Raw genomic sequence first — 20497 nt, forward strand, 5'->3', positions numbered from 1 at the left:
GGTTCAAATCCATCAGATGCTCTGCTGAAGAAGGAGGGACAATCTCCTGCTGTACCAGTCAGATCGGATTTGATGGCACACACACACAAAATAATAAAGTAAATAAAAAAATATATTAGGATATCCATCAATAAAATTAATCATATAAAAAACCCCACAATGTATAGGAATGATCAATGAATGTATGGTTCATCTTCAAACATTATTAAACATTATTTAAATCTGTAAAGTTCCCGATGAATGGTGACTGACTCCAGAACTTCAAAATAGTCTTGTATTTAGTTATTCACAGAAGGGCTTTAGGGTACTGGTTAGTTTTGTGCTACTTTAGATTAATATTATTTAAGATTGATAGTGGCTTTTTTAATATGCAGAGAAGTATATTTTTTTCTCAAATGAATTATATTTGTAAGGTGTATATCATGCTTGTTATGATAATAAATTGAGAGTATTTTCTTTTTTTTTCCAGCGTGAGAGTATTTTCTAATAAAAACAATGAAAATGAATGAATTACAATATATACAGATTTTGTATGCAAACCAATATAAAATAAAAATAAATAATGAAAGAATGCAATGTTCTAACTCTCATTCACCGCTGGTGTATGCAAAATGGTACAACCGATATGGAAAGTAGTTTAGTACTTCCTTAGAAAGTTAACAATAAGAATACCATTCGATCTTGAAATCCCACTGCTAAGTATACGCTTCAAAAAGGTAATAGCTGTGATGCAAACAGATACATGCATATCCATGGACACTGCAGCACTATTGTCCAGAACAGAGAAGAAGAAATATTCACAATAGATGGATGACTAAAGAAACTAGCCCCTCGTCACACAATAGACCCATGAAACAGTAAAAAGCAATTCATGAAACGTTATGTAACATGGATGAATCTTGTGACATTGTGTTGAGTGAAATGACTTCTTCATTGCTTTTGAGTTGAACCGATTCATAGTTGATCCTTCACTGGATTTCTGAAATTGTTACTTGCACAAGAGGAAAATAAAAAAAAAATACTGGTTTGCATACAAAGTTTGTAAACATTGTGTTTCATACAATCATTCCCATTCATTGTTTTAAAGACTTAATCACCGTTGAACTATGCCCACCATTATCCTGCCTTTCTAGGTCCCTGCCAGACCTTTCCCATTTCCTTTACTCTCCTTCCACCACCTTCCTGTTTGTGCGATCCTGTGACTTTCTCCCTGTCTATCCTCATCCTTCTTCTCCCACCCCCTTCCTCTTGCACCCCTGTACATATTTTACTAGCTATCCTTCTATTTTTACAATAATGTTCTTATGTAGTATCCTTATGAGACTGACTTAGCTCATGCAGCATAATGCTCTCCAGTCTCTCCCAAGTTATGTAGTAATTTTTGCAATTGCTGTTTCTGAGTGTTGCATAGTATTCCATTGTGTGAATGTACCACAATTTCTCAGTCTGTTCAGTTGTGGTTGGACATTTGGGCTGTTTCTGTGTTCTTGCAATTGTGAATAATGCTGCTGTGAATGTTGGTGTATAAATCTCCATTTGTGTCTCAGTTCTAATTTTCTCGACGTATATTCTAAGCAGTGGAATTGCTGGGTTATATGGAATTTCTACATTCAGGATTTTGAGGGCACTCCAAACTGCCTTCCAGAGTGGTTGTATCATTTTACAATCCCAGCGACAGTGTGTCAGAGTTCCTATCTCTCCACTTGACAAGAAGAGATCTTCTCCCCAAGAGCAGCTGGTGAATTTGAGCCTTCAGACAAGCTCAGCCTGCCTTTGAGATAGCAGCCTTCTCAGTACTGATTATACCACCGTAGTGCCCTAGAGGTAAAGTAGTCACTCACGAAGGAACAAATCTTTTATGAAACTCTGATGGCCCAGAGGTTAGAAGTCACACTGCAATCCCAAAAGTACAAAGTTCGAATCCACAAGCTACTGTTCTGGACAAAGATAGACTATCTTCTCTCAAGCTATTAACTACCTCTAAAAACCCACTGCAGGGTCAGCTGTGGTTCAGTTCTGACTAGATGGCACACACAATAACAACTCTTAAAAAAAGAAAGGTTTACCTGTTGTTGTTATGTGCCGTCGAGTCGCTTGCGACTCACAACGACCCTATGTACAACAGCCCTAAACCCTGCTCTGTCCTGTGCCAATTGCATTGCCTCTAACACATCCATCCCGATTACCCCAGTCACTGAATCAATCCACCTCATAGAGGGTCTTCCCCTCCTGCGCTGTCCCTCCACCCTCCCAAGTATGATGTCCCTCTCCAAGGACCTGTCTTTCCTTAAAACATGTCCAAAGTATGTCAGATGAAGCCCCAGAATCCTTGCCTCCAAGGAATAGCCTGGTTTAACCCTCTCTAGGATGAATCTGTTTGTTTTCCTAGCAGTCCATGATATTCTCAATACTCTTCTCCAGCACCACAGCTCAAAGGCATCAGTTCTCTTTCTATCCTCCTTGGTCATTGTCCAACTCTCTGCTGCATAACAAAGGTTTACCTACAGATAGAATTATTCTTGTATGGTCACCAGGGTTGTGAAGACAGGGAGAGCAGATGGGAGAAGGGAACAGCAGTGTAAAGGAAGTGGATGACCAGGCATTGCAGATTCTGTAACTGTTAGATAACAAAATGTGTGTGAATGACTGAGTGAATGCAAATATGCTTTGTAAATGTTCATTCAAATGGTAACTAAATATGTTAAATAAAGAACATCAATTTCTTTTGCTTTTAACTGCTGCTTTTAGAAGTCATTATCCTCTTAGGGTTTGTTGGTGTTCCTAAGTGCTGTCGAGTCAGTTGTAGGTGACTCATAGTGACCCTATAAATGAAAGACCTGAACACTTGTATAACTTTCATCATTTCTCCAGGTTCACAGAGTTACTGAAAGCAAGCTATTTCAGAAGTAGATGCCACTCCTGCTTCCAAGCTTGTTTTAATCGGGGAGCTCCACCAAACACTGTCCACCATGGGTGACCATTATCACATTTGACACATCAGTGTCACAGTGTTTAGCTCTGGTGGGGAAAACCCCCCAAAAGTAAGGATGTCTTAGTTATCTCATGCCACTGCAACAGAAACACCCAAATGGGTAGATTTCACAAACAGACATTTGTTTTCTTAATTAGGAGGTTGGATATACAGAGTCCAGGGGCCAGGCAGCAGGCCTCCCTGTCTGCTCTGGAAATGAGAAGCTAGTGTGCTATAATTTCTGGTTTCTTAGAGTTTCCTTGGCAATTTTCTGTACAGCAACTTAATAATCTTGACTCAACAACATGTAGCAACAACAATATTGGAGGAAGACTCATCAAAGACCTGCATTATGCAGATGACACAATCTTGTTAACTGAAAGTGAGGAGAAGTGAAGCACCTGTTGAAAGTCAAGGATGACAGTTGTCAATATGGAGGACATCTCAACAGCAAGAAAACAAAGGTCCTCACCACTAGACCAAAAGGCAACATCATGATAGATGGAAAAAATATTGAAGTCAACTATTTCATCTTACATAGATTGATAACTATGGTACCAGCAGTCAAGAAATCAAGAGACAAAACAACTCTGAGGTATCATCTCACCCCAGTAAGAATAGCAAAGTTCAACGGAGCAGCAAACAGCAAATGTTGTTGAGGTTGTGAAGATATTGGAAGTCTTAGTCCCTCCTGGTGGGGGTATAAAATTGTGTAACCACTATAGAATGCTCTATGATGCTTTCTCAAAAAATTGGAAATAGAAATAGCATTTGACCCAGCAATTCCACTATTGGGAATATACCTTAAAGAAACCAGAGCTGCCACCCAAACAGATATATACACACCCGTGTTTATTGCTGTTATTCACAATAGCAAAGAGATGGAAGCAACCCTAATGCCTATCAATAAAGGAATGGATAGAAAAATTATGGACAGAAAAATAGAATACTATGCAGCACTGAAAAACAAGGAACTCATAAAATATTACACAACATGTGTGACCCTGGAGGACATTCTGCTAAGTGAAATACCTTAGTCACAAAAGGACAAATACAAGGTAGCTCTGGTGACCTAGTGGCAAGACGCTGCACTGCAATCTCAGAGGTACGCGGTTCGAATCCACCAGATGCTCAGCTGAAGAAGAAGGGAGCAACCTCCTCCTGTACCAGTCAGATCTGACTTGAGGGTACACGTAAAAAAATGATACAATAAAAATTAAAAAAAGGACAAATAGTTCATAACACCATTGTTATAAAACAGAACTGATGTGGGGGTTGGGGAAAAAGAGGGAATAAATAATGAGCTCTGCATTGGACCAGATGAAGGAAAGAACTGTTTAAAAAAAATGTATGATTAGGTATTATTAGGTATGGCAAAAGCCCCAAATAAGAGGTGCATAACAAAGAGGAGTGGAGAAGGGGAGAGAAGGAGGGAAGAAATTATACAACAGTGAATTAATATATTTTTTTAAAAAATGAACTGGGAAGTAGGAATGAAAATGTGAAACAGTGAATGACTGAAAATCAAACTTTTTTGTAAACTTTCATTAAATATCACAATTAAAAGAAAAGAGAGAGAAAAAGAAATCAAGAGATGTTTCGCATTGAGAAAATCTGCTCTCAAGGACCTCTCCAAAGTATTAGAGTAGTGATGTCAGTTTAGAGACTAAGGTGTGCCACATCAAGCTGTGACCTTCTCAATTACTTGTTCTGCATTTAAAAGTTGGACATTGACTAAGGGATAACAGAAGAAGAATTGATGCCTTTGAGTTGTGGTGCTAGAGAGGAGTACTGACTATCCCATGGACTTGCAAAAAGTTACAGATCTTTCCTAGAGAAAGTAAAACCATGATTCTCCTTGGAGGCAAGGATGGTGAAACTTTATCTCACATACTTTGGGCATGCTGTCAGGAGGGGTCAGGACATCATGTTTGGAAAGGTGGAAGGTCAATGTAAGAGAGGAATGTCTACAACAGGATGGATTGACACTGTAACAACGGCCTCAACGTTGTGAGAGGTGGTAAGGATGGCCCAGGACAGGGCACGGTTCAGATCTCATGTTCGTAGGGTTGCTTTGAGTCTCCGTTAACTTGATGGCACCTAACAACAATGACATATATGATTTATCTTCTTACTGATAATTTCTAACTTAATAAGTGTAATAAAAATGAAATCATAAGATGAGAGAAAAAAAAAGTAGGTCTGTATAAAATCATGATATTAATTACACTGATTAATAGCAAAGGCTAAGTATGTGTCTCTACAACAGGGCATTTCACAACTGCGTGTTTGTTCTGCAGTAGTTCAGTGAAATAAATAATTAATTCATCCAGCTCTATTTAATGTTAGCATGTCATTAAGGGCACTCACGATGAGTGTTACTGTTTCATATAGACCCAGACATATCATTCAGTGAAAACCTAATTTACCTGACTTCATTGATCTTTTCCTTTCTTTTAAAATCTTCAAATGGAATCTCAAGTGAATAAATTAGTAAATTTATCATTTTCTCTATAATACTGTCATCAGGACAGTTTGATAAAATAGCTCATTATAGTCAATGATGTGAAATATGAGTTCCATCAGCATATTTTCATCAAATGCAGGCCCAGAAATTAGTTTGCTATTATCAAGGAATGTGGAATGCAAAAAAATAAAATTAAGCATGCTATCGTAATGATTATATTCTGGGTTTGACCCGAGTGAATGAAAAAAAAAAACCACAACCCAAAACCAAAGTAACAACTTGCAATGACAGAAAAAATAATGACAGGAATGATAAAACATTAATTGGCATATGACAAATGTAGTCATGTAATGAATATATTTGAGCTAAGTTGTCATTTGCTTCCAAAATTGTGCCTTCAGGCTTGCCTTTATGTAGCTGTGGTCCTGAAATGTGATTTAACAGACTCTTCCTTTGGTAAACCAAATTATAGTCTTTATATAACAGGACTGCCTATTATTTGATACTTGTTTATGAGAGTGAAGGAATTGACAGTACTTATTTATTTTTTAAAAAAATTTTTTTGTGTGTGTGTGTGTATGTGTACTATCAAATTGGATCTGACTGGTACAGGAGGAGATTGTCCCTCCTCCAATAGAGCATCTGGTGGATTGACAGTACTCATTTTATTAAACGGAATCTAGATTCTTAATAAAATGACAGAAGAAGAATCAATATCTTTTAACTGTGTTAGTGAAAAGTACTGAATAGCCTATGGCCTTCCAAAAGAACAAACAAATCCCTCTTGAAAGAAGTGCAAACAAGCTGCTCTTTGAAGGCAAGGATGGTGAAACTTGGTCTCGAGTACTTTGGGCATGTTGTCAGGTGGGACCAGGCCTTGGGAAAAGATACCGTGCTGGGGAAGACGGAGGGTCAGAGAAAAAGAAGACCCTCAACAAGGTAGATTGACAGTGACTGTAACGAGTGGGGGGGTGGGGGGGGGGCTCACTACTCATCTCAAAGAGGATGAGGATGGGGACAGGGTGGGGCAAAATTCAGATCTGTTCTTCATAGTGTTCACGGCACATCAGAGTCAAGGCGATGGTCTCTAGCAACAAAAACAAGAAGACATTTAAATGTAAGTAAAAGAGAGACCCGTCATGCTGGAGAAGGTGGAGGGACAGCAGGGGAGGGGGAAACCCTCCACTTGGTGGATTGAAGGTGACTGCAGCGATGGGCTCAAGTGTGTCAGAGGTGATGAGGACGGCACAGGACAGGACAGGGTTACGACCTGTTGTTCAGAGTCGCCATGAGTCGGACTCGACGGCACATAACAGTGGAGAAGTCTTGATTGCTAACCTGAGTGGTATACATCTGATATGTGGGAAAGCTCTGTATGCCTAATATGACTGATAAACACTAATACCAACATTTCTCCTATCTAGAAACACCGACACAGGCTCACTCTTGTCACAAAGACGTCAGTTAATAAGCCACCGCAGAACCTTGGGGCCATAACAACAGGCATTGGTTGAGAGCTCCTGCAACGATGACATTGGGGTCCTGGTGAGGTTGCTGCCTGGGGGGCTCTGGTTCATGGGCTCAGAACCTTCTCCACCTCCTGAGATGAGCAGGGTTTCCTAGACATGTCTCCTCAGGGTGGTGAGAAGAACTCACAAGAACAAATGAGAACACGCAGGCCTCAGTGTTTACACTCAGAGCGGGTATGCAGTTGTTGTTTCCAGAATATGGGTCCTATATTAAGTCAGGTGGGTAAAGCCATGGTCACATAACTTCTACTTTATTTTAAAGAACAAAGGAAATCATCTGACCAAGCCCAAAGTGAAGGGGTAGTTATAGTTCCCCACTATATATCCTTCACCCTTTTAATGGGGCAAACTTCGAAATTCCATGCAAAGAGCAGACATTCATGGAAGAGATGAAAAATTCGGGCTAGGGATGAGATCTACCACATCATAAATGCCCTTAAAGTTGTTGTTATGTGTCATCAAGTCACCTGCAACTCATAGTGACTCTATGTACAGTAGCTCTGAAAACCCCACCCTACCCTGAGCCAGTCTCACTGTCTCCGACACACTTACCCTCCTTACCCCAGGTAATTGGGGTATTGACTATGTCAATCCATCTCATTCCCAGTATTCCTCTCCTGTGCCATCCCTCCACCCTTCCAAGCATGATGTCCTTTTCCAAGATTGGTCCATCCTGGAAACATACCCAAAGTATGTCAGATAGAGCTTCAAAATTCTTGCCTCAGGGAGCAACGTGGTTTTACAAAAGGACAGACCTGTTAGTTCTCTTGGCGGTCCCTGGTATGTTCAGTTCTCTTCATCAACACCAAAGACTCAAAGACATTGATTCTTTTTCTATCATCTTTAATCATTGTTCAGCTCTCTGATGCTTAACAAGTAACTGTGAAGACCATGGCTTAGAACAGGTGCACCTTAGTCTCTAGATTGACATCGTTGCTCTTTTAGAACTCTGGAGAAGTCCTTGACAGCAGATTTTCCAAGTGAAACTTGTCTTTTAATTTCCTGACTGCTGGCACCAAAAGTGTTGACTGTGGAGCCGAGCAAGCTGAAACTGTTAATAACCTTAATCTCTTCTTCATCTATGGTGGTGCTGCCAATTGGCCCAGTGGTGAGAATCTTTGACTTCTTGATGTTGAGCTTCAGTTCATATTGAAGATGATAGTCCTAGACCTTTAGCAAATGTTTCAGGTCCACTTCAATTATGGCGTGGAAGGATGTGCCATCTGCATAACACAGGTTGTTAATGAGTCTTCCTCCAATCCTGATACCACATTCCTCCTTATAAAGTCTAGCCTCCTGAATGATGTATTCCATATATAGATAATGCACCCAAATATATCCACGGCCATAGCATCAGTTCTGATTTATGGCCACCTAACATTAGCCTATTTTTTAAGTTTGAATATTTAAAATTATTATTCATTTTAATGAAAATTTACAAACTTTGGATTTCCATTCATTCATTGTTGTACTTTTCTCCCTGCCCACCCCTCACCCTCAGTTCGCTCTTTTCTTTGAAAATTAAAAGAAAAATTCTTTCATTGTTATACAATCCCTCCACTCAAGTCCACTCCACTGTGCAGCCTTCGCTCTGGACTCCTGTCATGACAGTAATACCTAATCATATGTCCCTTTTAAATAGTTCTCTCCCTCATCTGTTTCAATGCAGTATACATTATTTATTTCATCTTTCTCAGTCTCCCCCAACCTTGATGTCAGTCCCGTTTTACAACAGTGGCACTAGATAGTATTTGTCCTTTTGTGACCGAGGTATTTCACTCAGCATAATGTCCTCCAGGGTCACCTATTTTGTATAATATTTCATGAGTTCCTTGTTTTTCAATGCAGCATAGCATTCCATTGTGTGAATATACCAGAGTTTTTCTATCGATTTATTTGTTGATGGGCACTTGGGTTGTTTCCAGCTCTTTGCTATTGTGAACAAAGCCATGATAAACATAGGTGTGCATATATCTGCTTGAGTGGTGGTTATGGTCTCTTTGGAATATATTCCCAGTAGTGGAATTGCTGGGTCAAATGGTATCTCTATTTGCAACTTTTTGAGAAAGCCGATTAGTCTGCTTTTAATCACTACTGTATTATGTGGTACTAACCAGCAATACATATTAGAAAAATTAAATCCTCCCTTTAAGGGAGACGTTAGCCCCAGAAATGAAACATATTTCTGCTGTTTTGATCATGCTTCTGTTGTGCACCGTCAAGTTGGAACCAACCCATAGCTGACCCTCCAGTGGTTTTTCAGAGGCAGTTAATCGCAAGGGAATGTATTGCTCATCTTTCTCCCTTAGAACAGCTGGTAGACTCGAACCACATACCTGCAGGATTGCAGCGCAGCTTCTTGCAAATAGACCACAAGAGTTCCTTTTTTTTTGTGGTGGTTGGTTTTTTTTTAAAATAGGTTTTTTAAAAGCAATTTATTATTAATTTCAATGAAAATTTACAGAGACTTTGGATTTCCATTCATCCATTGTTGCACTTTTCTCCCTTCCCAGCCCTCCCCCCTAGTACACTTCCCTCTTGGAAAAGTAAAAGACAAATTCTTTCATTGTTTTACAATCCCTCCCCCCAGGTTCACTCCACTATACAGCCTTCACTCTGGACTCCTGTCATGACAAAAATACCTAATCACATATCCCTTTAAAACAGTTTTCTCCCTCATCTGTTTCAATGCAGTATACATTATTGAACCCATCTTTCTCAGTTTTACCCCAACCCTGATGTCAGTCCTGTTCTACAACAGTGGCACCATGCAGTATTTGTCCTTTTGTGATGGAGATACTTCACTCAGCATAATATCCTCCAGGGTCACCCATTTTGAATAATATTGCATGAGTTCCTTGTTTTTCAATGTACAGAGCTCCCTTGTTTTAATCATACCAAAAAAATAACATGAGCTCTTATTTTATTTCATTTTCAAACATCTAAAAATGGCTTTTCAAAGCATGAGTCACTGCCGTACTCAAATCAAGCCCTTGTTCACGCTGCTGCCTGCCTGATGTCACAGCCTTATTCAAATTAGATCTTTGCTTTAGTCAAAGGTTTGCTCCTTTAATAGATGAAAGGAAGCCAGCAGAGAGGAGAAAGACCTTACTCTCACCAGCAGCACAATGGATAATGGCAAGGACTTGTGCTGACAACCCAGAGGGAAGTGGTTCAAATCCACCAGCTTCTTCATGGGGGGAGAGAGGGGCAATCTCATGTCCTGAGATTTACAGCCTTTGAAAACCGGCTGGAGGGTCAGCTGTAAGCCTGTTCTGACTCAGTGGCACATAACAACAGATAATGAAAATGCCTTGACTTGATTCGGTTGACATTAACAAGGTTTTAAATAAATGTGTTTGTTTCAACACCCTTCTTGTAAACTACCTGTGATAAATTTTAAAGAGGATTTTAATGAAAATTTATTAAAATAAGCTTAAAAAGGAAGATTAAATTAAGCTCTCGTTATCAGGGTAAAATAGAATCTTCTTGTCTACACTTTGCCCACGTTCTAATTCCCTTATTAACTGAAGTGTGGCTGGTTTTCATTTTCATCTCTGTGAAAAGGCATCGTTTTTCTTTGAAATGTCACTTTTATGTTGCGATCATACCCAAAGGTTTCACAAGTTCTTAAAACTCCTATAATTACTTGTCAGCGAGTAGGGGCTAAATGATGAATTAAAATAGAATAAACATTTGTCTTTATTTCTTATCTTTTTGCCCGGCATTGTATTATTTGAGGCAATTTACTATTATATTGAACGAGATTGAATTATCTGAGTCTTAATGATCCATACTCATTAGTTTTAATTTTAATAATCCACACTTCCAGTTTTAAATTCCCCATATTTTGTGTTTATTACTGTACTGTTTTATTCTGGTGTACTTTTTCTTTGGAGCTCTGGTGATGTCGTCTCTAGGGGATTGTGCCCGTAAAACTCCCTAGGTGGTTTTGCTATTATTTTTTTAAAGAATTTTGATATGTATTGATAATTTTGATATATCACAGCAATGACAAAGAGAGACTCATTGCATCTTACATCTATGTTTTATTGTCGTGTACCATCAAGTTAGAACTTATTCATAGCTGATCCTCCAGGGAGTTTTCAAAGGCAGTTAAAGGAGGAGATTGCCCGTCTTTTCGCCCAAGGAGCACCTGGTGTATTCAAACCACCTACCTTTGGATTGGCAGTCTAATTCCTTAGCACTACGCCATCAAAGCTTCTCTTAAATCTATAGACAGTAGAATTAAAGATAGACTATCTGATATAAAATGAACACTCACTCTATCAAATCAATATTATAAACTGGTAGTTCGTTGAGTAATTCAATTAAGATACAGAGCTAAATTGTTCAGGTTAAAAGGATCTACATTGGGATGTACATAGAAGACAAAGATTCTCACCACTGGACCGATTGGCAGCATCAGGATGGATGGCGAAGAGATTGAGATTGTTCACAGCCTCAGTTTGCTCGGCTCCACGGTCAACACTCTTGGCACCAGCAGCCAGGAAATAAAAAAACGTATTGCGATGGTAAAGTCTGCTGTTAGGGGCCTCTCTAAAGTACTCAAGAGCAACGGTGTCTCTCTGGAAACTAAAGTGTGCCTGATACAGGCCATGGTCTTTGCAATCACTTGTTATGTATGCATCAGAGACTTGGACAATGACTAGGGAAGATAGAAGGAGAATTGATGCCTTTGAGCTGTGGTCCTGGAGAAGAGTATGGAATGTACCCTAGACTGCCAAGAAAACAAACAGATTCATCCTGGAGAGGGTTAAACTGGCCTACTCCTTGGAGGCAAGGATTCTGGGGCTTCGTCTGACATACTTTGGACATATTGTAAGGAGGGACAGATCCTTGGAGAGGGACATCATGCTTGGTAGAGTGGAGGGACAGCGCAGGAGAGGAAGACCCTCTATGAGGTGGATTGATTCAGTGACTGGGGTAATCGGGATGGGTGTGTCAGAGGCAGTGCGATTGGCACAGGATAGAGCAGGGTTTAGGGCCGTTGTACATAGGGTCGCCATAAGTCGTAAATGACTCGATGGCACATAACAACAACAACGACCACAACATTGGGATGAAGAATATCAAAGAAAAAATAGTAGTCAAGGACTAAATTTAGGTCTGCTATTCATGTACTCTTTTATGAGCTGTTCTTTTCAGGGCAGGCCCATGGGTTAATAATACCATTTGAAAAAGGCGCCCCGTTGCTGTCATCTGAGCCGGGATAAACCCTCCTCATTGTGGACGTGTTGCCTCCTCAGCCCTGCTCTGTTATTCTCTGTTCTCTAGAATTCACTGCTTGGAGATTAGATGAGACAGGAAGTGCTTGGATGTTCACAGACCATCCTCCAAAAGGCTCAACAATTTCACCCAGGAAATTGAGCTCAGATGTGTGTAATCAGCTGTGTTTTAGCACTATCATTGCTCTAGAGAATGAGTTTTCCTTATTTACTTCTTATTTTAAAGAATGTAAACCCACTTCTTTCCAGGTTCCAGCCACTGGTCAGGACACCATCTGTTGTCTCGTTACATGGGGTGAGAAACAAAGGTGCCAGGCTCAACCTCTCTGCTCTCTCTGCTGCACTCATTTCCCTCAAGATGAAACCCCTTTTATCTACCTCCCAAATGTCTTTTAAATCCGTCACCTCACTCCTCACCCCCATCTTTTTTATTGCCAACATCCTCGTCGAAGTTTCCGATTTCAATAGGAACTATTCTGATAACCCCCTAACACCGTCTCCTCACATGCACTTTTCATCGTCTCCCATCTATTTCTTTGTTCTCCACTCAGCAACAAAGACAACCTTTTTAAAATGTGAAACACTTATCAGTTCCGTGCTCCAGTCACCTAAGTGGCTTCCCATATGCTTTGGAAGAAGATGAAAATTCTTACAGGCTAGCGCTGGGCTGTAAGGTAATCACTCATTTCTCTCTCACAAAGTTCTTGACACAGGGTTTCGCTCCTCCAGGGATATTGCTTGTGCAGAAATTCTTGCTTTTATCAGTAATGTCACATCTCCTTGCTTACTGAATATTTGGGGTTTTACAGAGATCTTCAGAGGGGAGATTTGGTCATAACAAGAATATTAAAGATGAATGATCTCTAGGTTATAGGCAGTAAATTGGTGGCATAGTAGTAAGGAGCCGTGCTGCAAACCTGAAGGCACATGGTTCGAATCTACCAGCTGTTCCATGGGAGAAAGAAAGTCAGTCTCCTTTGGTGTGATTCACTGCCTCTGAAAACCACCTGGAGGGCTATTTATGAATCAGTTCTGACTTGAATGTACACAACAAGAATAGGGTCTTGCATCAAATAGGCTTACTGGTTTAGCTACAGCATAGATATGATTAAAAGAAGTGAATCTGTGGGTGTTAAAGATATATCTATTGCATATGACTCAATGACCACAAAAACAACAACATTCTAAGACAGGTTTGGAAGCAGGAGTGGCATCCACTTCCTAAACAACATGCCTCCAGAAACTCTATGAACTTTGATCAATGTCAATAGTTGTAGAGGGGCTTCAGGCCTTTTGTTCATAGGCTAACTATGCTCAACTCGAAGACAATCACCACCACCACCACCAACATTGCATTTCTTATACAAATGTGAAATGAACATATGGGCAAGATTTTATTTTACTCATTAATTAATGATGGAACAGGAAGCTATCAGAACTAATTCAAAGAAAACTCAGAAACAAATCAACACAGGCATCTATATAGATGAGATCAGAAGAATGGAAATGAATTTTAAAATATATGCAAATTTGGTCACTATGCATGGGACAATATTCAATTGTTTTCCTCCAGGACACAGTTCATTTGCATTTCTATAGGTAAGAAACATTTGCATTGTAATCAGCTTTCTGTCATTTGTAGCATTGTAAATAGCTCTAACTTGATGATAGGTGAAGATCATCCCAAGGATATGTTAGTGAAGACACACACTCAGTATTCTTTTTACCCCGGCCCACCTTTCACGATAAATTCTGATTCATTTTATGGACAAAGAAGAATTTAAAAAATTGGATTTTGTGAAATTTAACATATGAAGAGAGGAGTTTTTGAGAAAGGAAAACTTGAGATTTTAGTAAAGATTGTGAAGGATATTTTATGTCATGCTAAATGTTGTGATTTTACCCCAAAAGTGATGTCAGAGCCATGGAAGAACATAAGGATAATATTTTTCCACACTACACTTTCACTTCAGTAGCAAAGCAGACACTTCTGCTCAGAGAGTCTTTTTAGTTGTTTTGTTATTGTGTGCTATCAAATCAGCTATGACTCATAGTGACTCTGTGAACAATGGCTCTGAATCCGGTCCTATCTTGAGCTAACCTTACTGTTTCTGATGAACCTGACCCCATTGCTACAGCCACTGTGCCAATGCATCCCTACCAGAGTCTTCCTTTTCTGTTTTCTACCCTTCTAAGCATAATGCCCTTCTCTAAGTACGGGTATCTCCTGACAGCATGCCCAGAGTATGTGAGATGGAACTTACAAATCTTTGTCTCCAAGGAGGAAACTTGTTTCACCTTCTCCAGGACAGAGCTGTTTGTTCTCTTAGCAGTCCATGGGATGTTCAACACTCTTCTCCAATGTGACAGCTCAAGGACATTGATTCTTCATCTTTTTTAATTATCTATTTCAGATGCATAGTAAGCAATTGAGAAGACAGTGGTCTTGATAAGGTTCCCCTTAGTCTCTAGCCCGACATCATTGCTCTTTAGCACTCTGGAGAGATTCTTGACAGCGTGTTTTCCCAATCAGTTTGTCTTCTGATTTCCTGTCTTCAGGTTGTTAAGAATGTTGATAGTGAATCCAAGCAAGATGAAATCATTAACAACTTCATTCCTTTCTCCATCCATCATGATCTATCATCACCTATTGGCTTGGTGGTGAGGCTGTAGTTGTTGACTTTCTGCAGCAAATCCTTCAAATCTGGGACCGTATTCCACAGCCTGGTACAAAGGCTGTGTGTCTCTGACAGTTTGAATCTACTAGTCGCTCTGAGGGAGAAAGATGAGCAGTGTCCCCCGAACAGCTTCTGTATCCTAACTGAGGGCTGCTATCAATTGGAACTTGATGGCAATGAATTTGAGTCTTGACTTCTTTTGAAGAGTATCAGCAACGTTGGTGGTGTGTTAAATCTTACATTTGTAGGCTTAACCTTAATGTATTCTTACACATTACTAAGACTAGCACAGCTGTATAAAAATTGGGTTCATGTATATTTTATATTCTAGTTGTAAAAGAATTTCTGCTTTAAGTTTGCTCCCCACTTCATGGCCACTAGGGGCCAGCACAGTTCTAGGCTCTATTTCTATTATTGCGTTTACATAGTCAAGTATCCACGTTGTGTTAACATACATCCATGCATAGTAATACAGTCACTGTCTTCATTTACCAAAGTGACTGGTTTATTTACGTTAAGTTTCAATGTAGAGCGCAATGTAAAACTAAATTCACCCACTTTTAAAAAAAAATAAATATTTATTTAATACTGCCTGTGAACCTGGAGAAAGGATGAAAGTTATACAAGAGTTCAGGTCTTTCGTTCATAGGGTCGTTACGAGTCTCCTACAACTTGACGGCACTTAACAACAACAACAACAACGAGAGAGCTCTGTTGGCCTAGTGGACAGAAAGTGATGCTACCAAGTCAAAGTGGGAGGGGGGTAATTTTAATCTGTGGCCCTCAGGCCTGGTTTTACTTGTTTTTGGTCAAACATTCTTCTAAGTGATATAACACTGGTCTGTCCACTCGCCGTATAGACGTAACTTGTGATTGCTGTGAAGCTGAACACTGTGACCCTGATGTGTCAAATGTGATCATGGTCACCCATGGTGGACAGTGTTTGGTGGAGCTTCCTGATTAAAATAACCTTGGAAGCAGGAGTGGCATCCACTTTGTGATAGCTTGCCTCTGGAAACCCTATGAACCTGGAGAAAGGACAAAAGTTATACAAGTGTTCAGGTCTTTCATTCATGGGGTTGCTGTGAGTCATCTACGACTTGATGACACTTAACAACAACAACTACAGCAACAATTACTTTGCTTACAAAGTTTGTAACATTGTTTTTCACAGCAGATCTTTCCCTTCCCTCTACCCATCAAATTGTGTGGCCCTGTGAGTACCCCTCCGGCCCATCCTCACCCCTCTGCTCCTACCCTTTCCGCCTTGGATCCTTATCCCCCTTTTTACTAGTTATCTTTCTATTTTGACAATAATTAAATCCACCTACTTTTATACAGCAGACTTACAGAGAAGATATCAAATGCAAAGGTTTCTCTTTTGTATTTCATATTAAATCTATTGCTGTCACATATCACACAGTCTGCATCCCTGAAAGCTCATAAAGACGACTTAGTCTAGATATTCACCAATGGATGTTGTCTGAGCAGATTTCATTCCTGCCACTTGCCTGCAGCTTTTCTTAGTACGACGGCTTGCATGTTACAAGGCTCCTCGGCCGGCAGTCTTACAAATGCCAGCAAAGTCATTCGTGGAGCTTCTAGACTAAGGTGAACCGGCAAGAAGGCCCTGATAATCTACCTTTTAAAACACTGGACATTGGTAGCAGAGCATTGTGTGATATAGTACTGAAAGATGAGTCCCTCAGGCCAGGGGCCACTCAAAGTACAAGTGGGCTAGAGACACAGCCTCAAAGCCTCAAAGTATCATTCATTTAATGATGGGGATGGAAAGAGCTTCTGTTTTACGTAAGTGTTTGACATTTGGGTGTTGACCAACTCCCAGTTCATTCTGTTGGCTGGAGGTCATTGTCATTTCCCTTCTGATGTCTTCATGTTAACACCACAGGATAAGGACTGCTTTTGGAAGGAAGTTGCTTTTGTTAAATATGCAGCACTGTTGCCAAGAACAGGGCAGATACGTTGTCTTCTTGAGACTTGCTCTTTGGGAAGGTGTGCATGTGTGTGTGTGTGTGTGTGTGTGTGTGTGTGTAACCAGAGAGCATTACTCATTGTTTCACCTGCTGAGTTGGGCCTTGGTGACAGGTCCCCGTGAGCTTGTTGGCAGCCATTCCTGCTATGAAACAGCCTCCCATGCCATATGCTTGTTGTTGACGGAAAACATCTCTCAAACGAGTGAGCCTTCTACTTGAAGTGATATAGAAAAAATTGTAAACTCATTTCCAAAGTACAAACCCCCCCCATCTTAGTTCATGGGCATTGTTGTTGTTATGTGCCGTTGAATTGCCTGTGACTCATAGCGACCCTATGTACAGCAGCCCTAAACCCTGCTCTGTCCTGTGCCAATCGCACTGCCTCTGACACACTCATCCAGATTACCCCAGTCACTGGATTGATCCACTTCATAGAGGGTCTTTCTCTCTTGTGCGGTTCCTCTGCCCTCCCAAGCATTGATGTTCCTCTCCAAGGACTGGTCCCTCCTTGTAACATGTCCAAAGTATGTCAGATGATGCTTCAAAGAAATAGTACGGAGTCAAATCTAAAACGTAGGGAGTCAGAACCTGAGAGGGATAGATAGGCTTTAGACTCAGACCTTGGTTCTCTTGTCTCTGCGCCTTTATGCCCCACTCCCTTATTTGAGAACATAGTCTTCTAAAATATAGTGAATTGTAACTTGTCTACTAATATATCTGACATGCCCTTCTGTTTCTTAAGAGGCCTCCAGAACCCTTACTTCTATGATATACCACAAAGCACTTGGAAATCTCCCCAAATACATTCTCCTTTTTATTCTGTTACTAATTAAGACATTTGGATATGCAGACGATGAACTGGAAATTAATCAGCTTATCTGGTTAATTAAAAATTGCCAAAGGATTGGAAACATACACTGTCAGTGTTAAAAAACCAAAAGACTAAAGGTCATCACAATATTGCCTGTAAATGGATGTGTTGTTGTTGAGAATACGCACAGCAAATCATACACCAATTTAACAGTTTCTACGTGCACAATTCAATGACATGATTACACCGAGCCACTCAACTGTTCTCAACCTTCTTGGTTTTTCTTTCCTCAGTAACATAAACTGTTTCTCCCTAAGTTTCCCATCTACTCTGTCAGATTGCTATTGTCAATTTGATACCACGTAGAAAGTTTTGAAAAGAGAGTAAAACTCAAGGCAGACCTTTCCCACTTGTTAAGCTAAGCAATTGTTAAGTTTTAAGTGCTAGGTTTAGGACTTCAGAGTATATTTTTGATTGATTATGTAAAGATTATCTTAGTTAAGTTTAGGACTTCAGGGTAATATTTGGTTGATTATTTAAAGATTATCGAATTTAATTTGCACTTAGGGATTCATTCAGTTTCAGTGACTCCAGAAAGTCTAGAGCTAATAAGATTGTGAAATTGAGTTCTGCATTCCCCCCCCCTTTGGATCAGTGCTCTGCTATTTAATCTGTGATTGACATGTTTATTTATGGCAGCTGATACCATCCGGTTCTTCTGATTTCATGGCAAAGGTAGAGTCGTAAGAGAACCACACTTTCCAGATCGTCCCTGTTCTTGGCTCTCCTTCCTTCTTTCTCTGTTGCACCAGGTGAATAGAGATCAATTGTAGCTTGGATGGCTGCTTCCACAATTTTGAGACCTGAGGCAGGAAACAAGCCCTAAAGAAGCAGAACTGAAGCAGAAAGCACATTATTAGGCCAATTATCTAGATGTCTCATGAAACCATGGTGCTAAATCTCCAAATCAAAGAGCCAGATCCCATGAATAAGCTTACCCTACGCTTTTGTGGCTGTTACTGTATCTACCGCACAAGTTTTGTCAATTCAACGTTTTATAGGCATTAACCTATTGACAGCAATTATAACCCTATTGATGGCAATTGTAATAATTGACTACAGCTCTAACCTTAGAAAAGGCAGCGTTTCCATCTCTGTGTTGTTTCTCCACTCTTCCTGTCCTTGGTTACTACGCATAATTTTTGGGGTTTCTACACTTGCTTTTTCTTGTCTTTTAATGTAAATGAAATCGTGTAATACTTGTCCTTTTATGATGGGTTTATTTTGCTCAGCATAATGCCTTCACACGCCATTAATCCAGTAACTGGTATCAAGGCCTCATTTCTCCTACCAGCTGAGTAGCCTTCCCTTGTATGTGTGTCGTATGTGTTATTAATTCACACATCTTTGTTAGGAATTCAGGTTGTTTCTACCTTTTAAGTGTGGTTAATAGTGTTGCAATGAGCACTGGTGTAAAAGTCTCTGCTTTCAAATCTTTTGGCTGTATATCTAGAAATGGAGCTGCTGGGTAATTAGGAACTGCATATGGTAATTCAACATTTAGGTTTTGGGGGAACCATTACACTGTTTTGCACCATGTCATTATTTTGTATACTCACCAGCAAAAGGTAAGGGTTCCAGTTTCCCACCTTCTCTCTCCATTATTTGTTATTTTCTTCTTCTTTTTCCTCCCCTCCTTTTGATATTAGCCATACTAAGAATGAAAAGATAGCACATTGTGGTTTTGATTCATTCTTCTCTGATAAGAAATGATGTGAAGCGTATTTTCATGTGCATGTTGTTCATTCGAATGTCCTTTGGTGAAAAAGTCTATTCAAGTCTTTAGACTATTTTATCGTTGGGTTATTTGTCCTTTTTGTTGGCTTAAAACTTTAAACCATCAGTCTGGAAAGACAGGGCATTGGTGAGTATAGTTCAATGCTGATGAATTTCATAGAATGGGAATGATTGTGGGAAACACAATATGAATGAAGAATAGTGTAAAGCATAATACATACAAACTTCGTAAGCAAACCAACATAAAATACATTTCTAAAAAAAGAAAAATGAACAGGTTCATCCTAAAGAGGGTTAAACCACGCTGCTCCTTAGAGGTAAGGGTTCTGAAGCCTCCTCTGACATACTTTGGGCGTGTTGCAAGGTGGGACCAGTCCTTGGAGAGGGACATCATGCTTGGGATGGTGGAGGGACAGTACAGGAGGGGAAGACCCTCTATGAGGTGGATTGATTCAGTAACTGGGGTAATTGGGATGGGTGTATTGGAGACAGTGCGATTGGCACAGGACAGAGCAGAGTTTAGGGCTGTTGTACATAGCGTCGCTATGATTTGTAGGCAACTCAACGGTACATAACAGCAAGAACAACAAAAAAAGAAAAAAGTCACAGTAAAATACAGTTGCATAATCAATAAAACATAAATGTAAAAAAAAGAAAAAAGCTTTAAAGCATCAAAGTTTTCATGTGTTTATTTTGATTGATTCTTGTCAGATAAATATCACACATTTGATCTAAGCTTGATTGTCTTTTTACATTTTGGTAAAGTATTTGATTAACAAATATTTCAAATTTTAAAAAATATTTTAAAAGGTCCTGTTTACTTTTGTCCTTTGCAGTTTATACTTTTGCTTTTATATTAATTGTTAGAAGGCCCCTGTCATCTGACTTTATTTTGCTGAATGTGTTTTTGTGTATGATGTGAGGCAATGATCCTTAGAATTTTTTTCCTACATGTGCAAATCCAATTTCCCCAGCATTGTTTTTTTGAAGAGACAAATCTT

Source organism: Elephantulus edwardii, unplaced genomic scaffold (genome assembly GCF_000299155.1).
Source record: "Elephantulus edwardii isolate Elephantulus edwardi_28Jun2011 unplaced genomic scaffold, EleEdw1.0 scaffold00027, whole genome shotgun sequence".
In the NCBI taxonomy this organism is placed as follows: Eukaryota; Metazoa; Chordata; class Mammalia; order Macroscelidea; family Macroscelididae; genus Elephantulus; species Elephantulus edwardii.